At 41.0% G+C, this 12001-nt stretch overlaps 2 long non-coding RNA genes across 2 annotated transcripts; one reads left to right on the forward strand and one right to left on the reverse strand.

The window, feature by feature from the left end:
* Positions 1 to 648: 648 nt before the first annotated feature.
* LOC119912810 lies at positions 649 to 1417 on the forward strand. The gene is made up of 2 exons (XR_005446262.1): positions 649 to 824; positions 1077 to 1417. It is a non-coding gene; the product is annotated as an uncharacterized LOC119912810 (long non-coding RNA).
* Positions 1418 to 10650: 9233 nt separating this feature from the next.
* Positions 10651 to 11644, reverse strand: LOC119912816. Its single transcript, XR_005446267.1, has 3 exons — positions 11614 to 11644; positions 10796 to 10851; positions 10651 to 10690 (listed from the first exon to the last, which is right to left on the reverse strand). It is a non-coding gene; the product is annotated as an uncharacterized LOC119912816 (long non-coding RNA).
* Positions 11645 to 12001: the final 357 nt, after the last annotated feature.

A 12001-nucleotide genomic window follows, 5' to 3' on the forward strand; every position in this document is an offset into this window, starting at 1 on the left:
GTCAGTGATCAGAACCTGGCCATCGAGACGCGGCCGCCAGAGACAAACTCATAGAGAGGAAAGGATTGCTCACTTTGAACGTCACATGAAATAGAAAATGAGCAACACAACATGTGAAAAACACAAAGATCTAGAGAAAACTATTTTCCCAAATTACTGAACCTATCCTGAATATGAGACCAAAATAATAAAGGACAACTTCCATACTACTAGGTGAAACACAAAGATGTGAAATAATTGCAGCTAAATATACACGTACATGTCAAAACCTGAAGACAACCAGAGGAACACAAATATGAAACCATCACACCGTTCTACAGAGACAATGTTATTATTGTTAAGGTGTATAATGTTTCTTTGTTTACTGTTGAAATAAAACAATAAAGCCATTTTGAAATTGAAAATGAACACTGAAAATTAAAAGGAGAAATCAATAAATCAATAATCACTTTCTTGATCACTTCCTGTCAGAGAGGCCCAGCCACTAAGCGACCTTTGCGGTGGCGAAGGGCCCCGTGGGCAGCAGAGGGCCCCGGGCAGCAGAGGGCCCCTACAGTCATGCTTGTTAGTGGTAAACTAACATGAAAGACAGATCTCTATAATTCGCACCACAATAGCATTGGTTATTTAATGTAGTTATATACTATGGAAAATCAGCTGTGACCTGAGACTCCTGACCCTGACTGACCCTGAGACGTCACCAACATCACTCGTTACGCTGAGTCCGTCAGGCTCGATGTCTGACAAGAGAAGATCATATTTTTCTGGACGTGTAAAAAGACATCAGAAGAGCCTCTAAGAAGAGAGGAGGCAAGAAGATAAAGGTGCGTAAGCCCACAGGCTCCGTTTCCTATGCCTGTATTTTTAGATAATCTGCACTGAAGGTCTTAGATTAGCCTCAGTTAGCCGCGCTGGTATCAACGGTGAACGCTGTAGCGCTTGCTCAGGAAGCTGACAGTGGTAGTTTAGGCCTACATCAACAATAACTAAACAATTATTCACCTCTAGCAACACTCAGTGTATGAACATGTCAACTTACTGAAATGACTTATTTTATGTGTTAATCTTCCTCATAGGTCTACCTGTGGCTACTGAAGTGGAGAGCAGTACCATCGTGGTACCAGCACACCTGTCTCTCCAGTTTCTGCTGCTCCAGTGGATCCAGCTGACTGGACATCAGGACTTAACGACCAGTTACACGTTGATGTGGTGAGCGGTAAAACCAGCACAGGTTGACAGAGACATTTAGACTTTTCCAAAAAGACACTCAGACAGTAAAAGTCTTTTCTATCATTACATGTTTAGATCACTCATAAAGAAGCAGGTTGAGAAAATGATGCTGTCAGCTGTTTCCTAGTTTTTGTCTCTTAAACTCTTGTTTGGCTGTTATTAAAGATTTAAGCTTTGGTCATAATCACTTTATGAGTCTTTTTATTCAGCACTAAGTTCATCAGTGTCTACTGGCTCTTGAACTGCCATTAAGCTCAGTAGCTCTGGTGGTATCATGTGTTTCCTGTTTGACTTCAAACATAGTAGATATAATAATATAGAGTTATTGTTTTTCAGCAGAATCAGCTTTATTGCCAAGTAGGTTCAAGAAATTTGCTTTGGGTGTTTGTGCTAAACAAACATGGCAGGTTTAGAAACAGAGAAAGATTCATCGGGTCTTATTAAAACCAAGAGATGTTTCTGTGTCATATATAGTGACAACGCCCGACAGTCAGAGGGGCCTCCAACTAAATTTTCAATAGGGCCCCCGAAGGCCGAGGGCCGCTCTGCTTCCTGTATTCTGTATTTTCCTATGATGAAGGGTTTGTTTAGTCTTTGCAGTGACTTTTTTTCAGTTTTGCCATAAAATTCCAAAATACTTGTACAACAACGTTTATTAAAATGAATAAAATGAAAAGTAAAATAATGAAGTTCAGTACAGGAAGAGAAAGAGGCTGACAGGAAGACAGAGAGACTCCAGAGAAAGATGAGTTACTACCTTGAAGTTTGTTGAAGGCATTGGTTGTGATTGTTTCAGTTGTTGTGTTGTTTGTTGTTGTGGTTTGTTGTTGGTTTGTTGTTGTTGGTTTAGTTGTTGTTGTTGTTGCTGGTTTAGTTGTTGTTGTTGTTGCTGGTTTAGATGTCAGAGATATTGCGAGAGAAAGAAAACAAGAGTAAAGTTCATCACTGTGAAAAGTCATCAAATAAACAAATGTTTGGTGGTTTTAATCATCTTGAACAGGGGTGTGTTTCCCAAAGCATCGTTGCTGACTGCGGTAGCAACTTCCTTGGTTGGAACTTTGCAGTTGCGACGCAACTGTTTCCTAAAACCCTAGTTGGAACTACGGAGGTAACTAAGTTGGTAACTTACACGGTACGAACCATCGTTAAGCGACGCAGGTGTTCCCTGAAACCATAGTTCAGACGAACGTTCGCACCAACTGTTGTTAAGTTGCATAGTTGGAACTACAGCTCCTGACCTGTGGTTAGAAGCTTAGTTCACGGTGACTACGTCACAGAGAGCAGAAAATGCAGTGTTAGGAGGTGGATGTGATGTGTTTTAAGCAGGGAATGTTAGATAATCCTGCTGTACAAACATATTTAAGGTGAATTTAAAATAAATGTATTGTAAAAGTACTTTTAAATGTATTTGTGGGGTCATGGGTAGGGTTGCATTGATTCAGTAGGCTACTAAGTATCTCAGTGTAGACCATCTACAAACAGCAGGTGTTTTTCTCACAGATTACCCGTCTGCTCACAATAACTTAATTTAATATTAGTCACCCAGTACAAAGGTTAAAGGACAAAACGGAGAATGTAAAGACAAGACTTTTAATATTACCTACATGTATACGTTTCTGGGCCTCTGGGGAAGATGGGTGTTCTCTAGTCTTCATTACAAACATAAAAAGGGACAGCATAAAATCCATGAAAGTACTGTAATGAATAAATCCCTGAGAGTTTTCGTTGCCTTTATAACAAAGATAAATAGAGAACTCACGGGAGTCGTATCTGTCTCAATAGAGAACATGCGTAAGCTCAGACACTTAGCGCACTGAGCTGTTCTCAAAACCTAGATGTCAGATGCCAAGGGATTCATAATAGTGTTACAGTGTTGACACAAAGATACTAAACCTATTTCACTAAATGTCTTGAATCGATGTAAAGTTTAGCGATATTTAGGCTAAAAAATGATTAGGTTATATATTTATATGTTGATTTCATTACTATTGTTGATTTTCTTGTTGTTGCCGGTGACAATAATAAAAAGCCTAAATAATAAGTTAGCAAATAATGTCACTTAATATCGGTCACAACTGACATATTTAGGTAGAATATGACGTTTTGTGAGTTTCGTGCTGTGAAAGTCAGACGAACACACCTGGAAACATGTTAGTTCGACCTACGTTGGCTCAAACTAATTAGTTCAAAGTATGACAGTTTAGGGAAACGGTCGTATTTCAGATGTTTGTTTGTGTAACGATGCATCGTACCAACATAGTTCAACGTTACCTTACGTGGTTGTTCGGGAAACGCACACCAGCTCAGCATATTCTCACCTGTTTTCTCACCTGAGGACTGAGGGCTGAAGGTGAACAGCTGCACTTTTCCAGAGTAACCATCTGTCACTTCACACTTCAAGTTAGACTTTGATTTGTACTAAAATGAGAATCCAGGAAAGACACAGCGGCGTAGCAGACAGACTGTGATGTCTTCATGTCTTTGTTATCTTTGTCCACATCTTTACCCTCATACAGCCACTTCACTGTGTGTCTACAGAACTGTATGTTTCGACACAGAGCAGGTTAACGTCACCTCATCAGCGTCCTTACGTTCAGTCACTGGTGAAGATGGAGATATTGTGAGAGAAAGACAACAAGAGTAAAGTTAACTTCATCACTGTGATCATAATTATTGTAATGTTTCAGTATATTGTTCTAACAAGACAGTTTGAGCTGAAAACATTATGATGGAAATACTCACTGATAATAACAGACAGAAGAACCAGAGAGTCTGGAGCTTGTGTTGTCCTGATATGAACTGTCTGCAGTGTAACGACCAACATCCTCGACTGTGACCTTCTTTATAACCAGAGAACAGTTCTCTGTAACACTCAGTCTGTCTGATTTAGATTTGGCTTCATGTGAATCTGCCCAAGTTCAACAGCTTACTGCTGTGTTTCCTGAACCACAAGATCCATGTAGTATTTCACATTTTTCTGACCGTCTTCACATTTTCACAAGGCAAAGTGACGTCATCTCCAACTCTGACAGTGAAGGAGAGGGGAAGTTTTCAGCTGCTGCTGTTGAGAAAATGATGAAAAATAAAGTGAAATGAGAAAATGTCTGTTATGTTCATAGTTAGTGACGATTATTTCTTTATCCTTAGTTTCCAAGAGTTCACTAAACTCACCACATTAGAAACAACAGATTTGGTTTTCTTAGTTAAATCAAATGTAGCTAATAAAGAATCTTTAATAATATTGATCAAGTTATTTTTACAATGTGCCTTCCATTTATATATGTGATATATGTATTCTTACCTGTAAACTGAAGCACCGCTGAAGAAATAAAGAAATCCATTTGAACTCAACCATCATGATTCTCTGAGTCTCTCCTTCTTCTGTCTCTTGTTCTCGTGCTCAGAACTGTCTGAGTTTCTAAACTAGTGCTTTAGAGAGACGCTGCAGCTACTTCCTGTGGTTAGGATGATGTCACTTCCTCATAGTGACTTTTAGTTTTAGACTTTCAATTTGGTCAAAAATGTACATTTCACTTTTACATTTGAAATGTAGTTTTCTCTCCCACAGTGACTGACAGAGACCCCAAATTCTTGATCAGCAACATGAGATGCAGCCATCAGAGTTCACATTTGCAGTGACTGGTGAAAAAGAAAAGAAGGAAGCTGAAGGTGTGAAGATTGTTAGTTAAATAAATGTTTGCAATGATGCAACTTGTTTTCTTCAGATAGTGTTATTAGAAAACAGACAGGATCCATGGTGATGTTTGACAGCACACATGAACAGACAGGTGAAGAGTCAAACTCCTCTCCCACCAGAATCTGACTCCTGATGTCCATGGTGCAATATGGTGATACTGTAGCAGCTGCTGAAGAACACAGATAAGATGATATTTTACTGCTCTGAGATCTGCTGGTTCCTCATTTTATCTTTGCAGTTTTTTTTAAGATTAAGGAAACTCAGCAGAAGTTGAATCAGGAAGACATCGTTCATGCTGACTCTATTTCTCCCCCGCCCCCTCTCTTTTTTTCTGCTTCCAACTCCGTCATTAGATTGAGGGCGTTCATTCTTTCAGTTAAACCAATCAGAATTTGCCACAACCTCTGTGAGCCAATCATATTGTTGCTGTCAGACTTTCAAACTGTCTTTTCTCTCCTGGAGGACCCCGACCAGATAAAAGACTGCAGCATCACTCCAGCTCCAGGCCTCCCTCCCTCTCTCGCTCCAGCAGCTGGTGGATCAAGCAGTCTTCAGTGATCCCACTGAGCCCTTCACATCCATTCTGGTTCTGGCCTCTGTGGTCACAGCCCCTCCACCAGGTAGGCCATACATCCCTCTCACATTTCTTAAACTCTCCTGTTCCTTTTCCTTTTAATTCCTCTTTAAGCCTCTTTTTCATTTAAGTCTCTCCTGACTGAGCTGAATAGGAAGTTTTTGGTGAGAATGTGGACATGAGACAAACAGGCGTTTATCAAATTCTGATGAAAACTACTTTAACCCCTGGATGTCCTGGTTTTGGTTGTGAGTTTGGTGATTTCCTGTTTTCTTTTGTTAAATCCTTCCTCGTGGGTCTTTGTCAGTTCACTTCCTGTCCTTGAGTTGATTTTTGTTTCCACCTGTGTCTCGTTTCCTCCACCTCTCTTGGGTATTTAAGTGTGTGTATTCCTTTTTGTCTAGTGTTGGCTCGCCTGTGTTTTACAATAAGCACGCCATTTGTTTTCACTCTGGAATTTGGGAGTTTTACCTGGCTAGGTAACTGAAAAATGTTCAAATCCAGGTTTGTTGTTTCACATGTATGACTACTACTTTATTGAACGCAGATTACATTTCATTCACAGTTAACATGAGCTAGAGGAAATGAGATGTTTGCTAAGAAAAGAGTAAGTTGAAAGTTAAAACTTGAAATGATAGAATTATGAATTAGAGATGATAATGCAGACTGTATTTATGATAGTGTCTTTGGTTCTGGTTCAGCATTGTGTGGGTCTGACTTTCTACAATACTTGGTGACTCCTGTTTGTGGCACCCATGAACTGGTGAACTTGATTCATCCTACAGACTGCAGACATTACGTTAAACAAACAAGGAGATTGTAACTTTGTAAAGGTGCTTACAGACCAAAGCGAAGTGAGCGTTGTGGGCGCTGCGTTTACATACAAAGTCAATGCAAAGACACAAAGCGCCACGATTTCCTGTCGGCCGCTGCCGGCTGGTGTTGTGACGTTCAAAGAACGTTTCGTTCATAAGACCTAATCGTGTGTATGACTCGGGAGGAACGGGTTGTCTCAGTGAGTGATTCGTTCATTTCACGCTGACACTTAACCCCTCGTTGCTCCAGAGGCGTGCGACCTCTGACATATATAGCAATTGTAAGTCGCTTTGGATAAAACAACAGCTAAATCAATAAATGTAAATGTTGTTAGCGTAGGTTGGCACCCAGAGCTCTGTTGGACTAATACTTCATATTTATATAAAAACTGAACTTTACTTGGAGAAAAGAAAGGGAAGTTGAACTACCTGGTGAGTTCAGAAAATATGTGTCTGTAACTTTATTCCAGCTATCGTTGTACTTTACTGTGAACAAGTTAGCGTAGCATAGCCCTGATCGATCCAAACTCCATTCAGAAAACAAACCTTTTAGAAGTTGTTGTCCTGCTGACAGACCTGACAAAGCATGAATTCATATGTTTAACAAATCTGCATCATATTGTTGTTATTTCAGCATCAGTTTGATCCGTTTACTGCAATTAAATCCCAGCAAAATGTTTACATTGGCTTCATACAGCTGTAGTAATGGTGAGTTGTGTTTACTTGGAGTTGTCCAGCGATCCCCCGAGGAAAGCGTTGCAAAGATTAAATTTGCGTTTGGTCTGAATGCAGGATAAGAGCTCAGTTCACTGAGGCAACACCTGCTGTTTCCTTTACGACCTGAAAAAAAGTTGACCCCCGATTGTCACTGTATAATTCTCACTCTGTCTGAATCCTTGCTTTATCTGCTCCCTGCCTGACGTAACATGACACTGGAAGGTTAGAGGTCCTCCAGAGGGAAGGTTTACTACTAGAAGGGGACAAGAGGAGGGAGGTGGTTCTACTAGTAGAGGCAGAACATTCATAGTAAAGTGTCACGGGTCGGGGAGCTGAGTGCAGACTGAGGTGAGGACCCAAATGCAGACAATGGCAAGGCGAGGAGGTTGCAGTTCAAAAACGTTTATTAATTCAAAAGACTAACTGAAACAGGCTTACAAGGAGCTCGAGGCAAAGTCCAAACAAAGGTAATCCAGAACACAAGGCGATCCAAAAACACAGGGAATAATCAAGAACAAGGAAAACAAAGGAACACTCAACATTAGACGCAAGGACGTGACAAAGACTGGAGAGACAAGCAGGCATAAATATACACAGGGACTAACGAGCGGGGCGGGAGCAACACAGGTGAGCGGGATCAGGACTAACGAGGCAGAGACAGAGAGACAAGCAGGCAGGCAGAGAGACAGCAGGGGGAAACAGAGAGAACACTTAGACAAGCAGACATGGGGCAGAGTGAATAACCAAGAAGACAGAAACACACACAAGTTACAAAGAACCAGAACCTAAACGAGAACACAGAACTAGAACACCGAGTACAGAGGAGACCAAACCACAATAATGCAAACAAGGACCAGGAATGAACACCAAAACATGAACTAAGGACATGGAACTAAACCCAGACTCCCAAACAAGACACACAGACGGGATCATGACAGAACCAGGCCGGCAGAGAGAGACAGTTAACCCAGAATACACAAGTACGACACAGGGCTGAGATGCAGAGCTAAACAGAACCAGTAAATGAACAAGGGAACACACAAGACTAAACAGGGAACACAAGACCAGGAGTAAACACAAAAGACATTAACTAATGTGCAGGACTAAGAACTAACTAAACAAGACTACACAGAGAAACACAGAACCAAAAACAGACTTAAACAGGAAAGACATGAACACAAAAACCACATTCCTAACAGTAAAGAATATTCACTTTCCATTATGACCGTTAGTACATGAAGGAATCACAAACACAATGTAGACTAAAGTGGTGAACATTTCTTTATTGCAGTTTATATTGTTATCAGATTAATAAAGAGGAGACTGTTACTAGAGTTAAATGCTCGTTCCTGTTAAATGAAGCTGAAATCCAGCTGCTGTGTTCTGAACTGGCTGCAGAAAATAAAGATTTTCACAACTGATGCAGGAAAAGACATTTTATAAAACTCACAGTGGGCTTCCTGATATGAGATGAAATCAAGACTTGAATATTGTTGTTCAAAGTCAGACTGAAACAGAAACAGCTGAGCACAAAACACACAAACATTTCTCACACTGATAAATAAAAACAAAAACAATCAGTAATAAAACCTAAAAATGATCTGATGAGATTTTTGTTATGTTGAAGAAATACTGTGAGCCAGGTTCAGGTGTGAAGAAGTTTCAGAGACTGATGAAGACTTAACATAGCATGGTTTATTGAGCCCGGCCGAGGAGACACAGTGCCAGCATACAACATGTGAACACATCAAATGCCAACACCAAATCTGAAGGATGACATCTTTTGGTCCCTTTTATGTTTCTGTCTTCCCCCTAGTGCCTGTAGGTTTCCCTATTAGCTCATCTTTAACTGGCCTTAACCCAGAACAACTCATCTATCTGATGTTTAGACTCCAGTGCTTCATCATGTTGGAATCTGTCACTACCCATGAGTTGTGCTCTAACCTGTGGAGCCAGTAGGTTCTTGGAAACATCTTGTAGGACTCAACCTTGTATGATTACCGGAGAACACCGATATCTGCTAGCCTGACGCATGAGCTACTGACTCTACCTAATCAGTCTGTTGTGTCTCGCTGACAAGGACGTGTGAGAAACACCTCGAGCTAGAAGGTCAGAAAACACTTATGGGGTCAGCTAATTAAGACTTTCAGCGTCTGAGCTACACAGACAGCTGGAGGTGTAAAAAGTGTTTTGAGGTGAAAAGTAGCTGCCTGCTCTCATTGGCTGGATGTGGATGTCGAGTCGGCCGAATCCTCCAGATATTTGGATGCTAGTGTAACCAAGGCAAATAGTGAGGGGTTCCAACCCCCAAATATCTAATTAACAGTTGCCACAGACAGACACCTCCACATCTACCGATGCCAGACATGCAGGCGGTTACCTGTGGGCTACCAGAGTGCCTTGACACCACTATACTCTCAACGGTGCGCAGCCACCTAAACACAGCAAATCAAACACACAAAACAACACGATGAAACTAAGTTACCACCACATGCAGTGAAGGGGGAAGGGGTTCGGAAAATCCACCACCCTGTCCGTCTGGCAGAACACTAAAAAGAGGGGAAAAATGGCTAATAAGCTGGGGGAAATCACGTAGCCAAAAAAAGGGGAAATGGCCACACCCGTAGCAGACCTTAGCAGTTGACAAAAACATTCACAGGGCCCATCTGTGACAATCTAATAATATGAGATTCCACATAAAAATAGAAGCACAGACAGCAGGAGTTGATCAGGCAGACAAGACAGCAGTGGCTATACAATCCTCAAACAATGCAGTAAATAGCCAACCCAGCTCTGACTCCACCTCATTTACGGATCAGACGTTTGGGCCCACTCAGGGTTTTGGCAATATTGTTGTTGTCATACATTCATGCCAATAAAGCTAATTTGAATTTGAGTTATCAACCACCGATGCCTTCTCTGCGGTGAACTTTAGCATAACAGGCTATTCAGCCGACGAGGTCTGGACGACAGGTGGCTTAAAATGCCTGTGATGAAAACAAATTAAAACCTGTTCACAAAAGTTAAAACATTGTCAGCCTTGACGCATAACTTCTAACCACACTGGAACACGATGCCTACCGAGAGATCCTGAGTGTTCCCTATAAATCAACTCTTAAAGCGACGCAGCTGTGAGACTGCTTCTGGAGAGACAGGGGGCGGAGCTTCACTGAGAGGTTGCAACTGAATGTAGCATTACTAGGCCAAAAGCCTGCCTCTCACACTAGATATCTGGCTGGCGTCTGCGATGTGTCAGAAATGTGTCAGGAAGCCGTTTTGAAGCGTCCTTGAGTAGTTCACACATACGACTGGCGACCGCCGATCGATCTCTGATTTACCCCTGATCACAGCCTGACGGTCGCCGAGCGGCAAATCGGCTTAAAACTGTGTGGTGTGAACTAGGCTTTACTCTAAGCTAGACCTGTCTGACTTTCCTTGTTACATAAACAAAGCACCTTAAGAAATCTTCTCAACAGTTCTCTAAAGGCTTCAACTACTCGTGTAAATGTGCTGTTATTTAACTGCAGTGGAGTCTTTTCTCTGATGAGCTGATGTTGATATGGAAGTTGTTGATCAGTGGAGTCTGACAGAGGCAGAAGGGTCTCCATCGTTTTCATAGTTCACCACACCATCATCTTCATCTTCATCATTATTCACCTGTGAAACACAAACAAACCCTCACTCTGACACACTTTAACTGACAGCTTTCACATCACTGACCCACATTTAACACAAGGAGATAAGAAAATAACCTGACAGCACCTGAACGCACCGTCAGCTACTGTTACATGTTTCTGCCACTGAGAGAGGAAGTGTTTCTGTGGTAACGAAGGACAGCAGAAGGAAATTAACTAATTCAAGTAAAATAAATAAATATATGAGTAATATAAAGTAGGCTACCCCAACTGTCACATGTTCCTGCAGCTGACTGACCAGAGAGGGAGTGTTTATGTGGTACCCCAAATCCAAAATGTTCCTCCCAGTTTACTGCTGATGTTTTGAAACTGAACACAGTTCACAGTCAGCAGACCCTGAACGCACCATTAGTTACTGTCTGATCTGATCTTTATCTGACTGGCTGCTGGACAGTTTGCATTGGAACTAGATTTTATATAGTAGTACAGTAACGTGGACGTTGTTTTTGGAAATAAAACTAAACTATCTGTGTTGTTTAAAGCTACTAGAGGTTAAGTGAGAAAATACTGCATGATGTGATGTAATTTAGGTGAACTGACCCTTTAATCTGGAATAATGTTCACTTTGTATTGACACTGTGTCAAAGACGTGTTGATTCAGATCTATGGCGTCTTTGGAGGCTGTAGTTTGTGTTGGTGTTGTACTTAAACTGTCATGTTTATCTAATATTTGCATCCATTTAATTTTTTAATGTAAAATTCTTTTATTTTAATTTTTATATGCAATGAATCCTTGAACTTGCTGCTGCCACTTCAGTACAACTCAGTGAGTCCTGTTTCTGTTTGTCTTCTTCTATCTATATCTACACTTCAGAATGAAGAACAGATGTCACAAACACTGGTTTGCTGTGTAAAGTACCAACTGTAAAAACATTATAAACTCACTGTGTTTTCATCCATCTGTGTTTTTGTCCCTGAAAAGAAAGAGAAAGAGTCGACTTTAGTTTCCACAGTGAAAATCCAGCTTTATCAAAACTTCCTGTTTCTGAGTTTCATCTGTGAATGTTCTCACCTTTAGTTCTTGTCCAGATGTTGACTGCCACAACAATTATTATGAGTGCTGCTAAACCCACAGACACAATGATGAACCTCCAGAACGATTCTGAAAACATTAGAAACATTTTGACTGCACAGTTCAGTTCTGTTTGAAATCCTGCAGCTAAAGTAGCAACGAATCACAGACTTTCATCAGCTCACAGTTTTCCTGCAGTCTTTGCTAACTGTGAATGTAGTCGTCTGATTTGTGAGCAGCAGTGGATCTTGTGGATTGAGC

The sequence above is a fragment of the Micropterus salmoides genome, unplaced genomic scaffold, assembly GCF_014851395.1.
Source record: "Micropterus salmoides isolate LMB-PRFRI ecotype aquatic unplaced genomic scaffold, ASM1485139v1 Ms_hic_scaffold_2, whole genome shotgun sequence".
In the NCBI taxonomy this organism is placed as follows: Eukaryota; Metazoa; Chordata; class Actinopteri; order Centrarchiformes; family Centrarchidae; genus Micropterus; species Micropterus salmoides.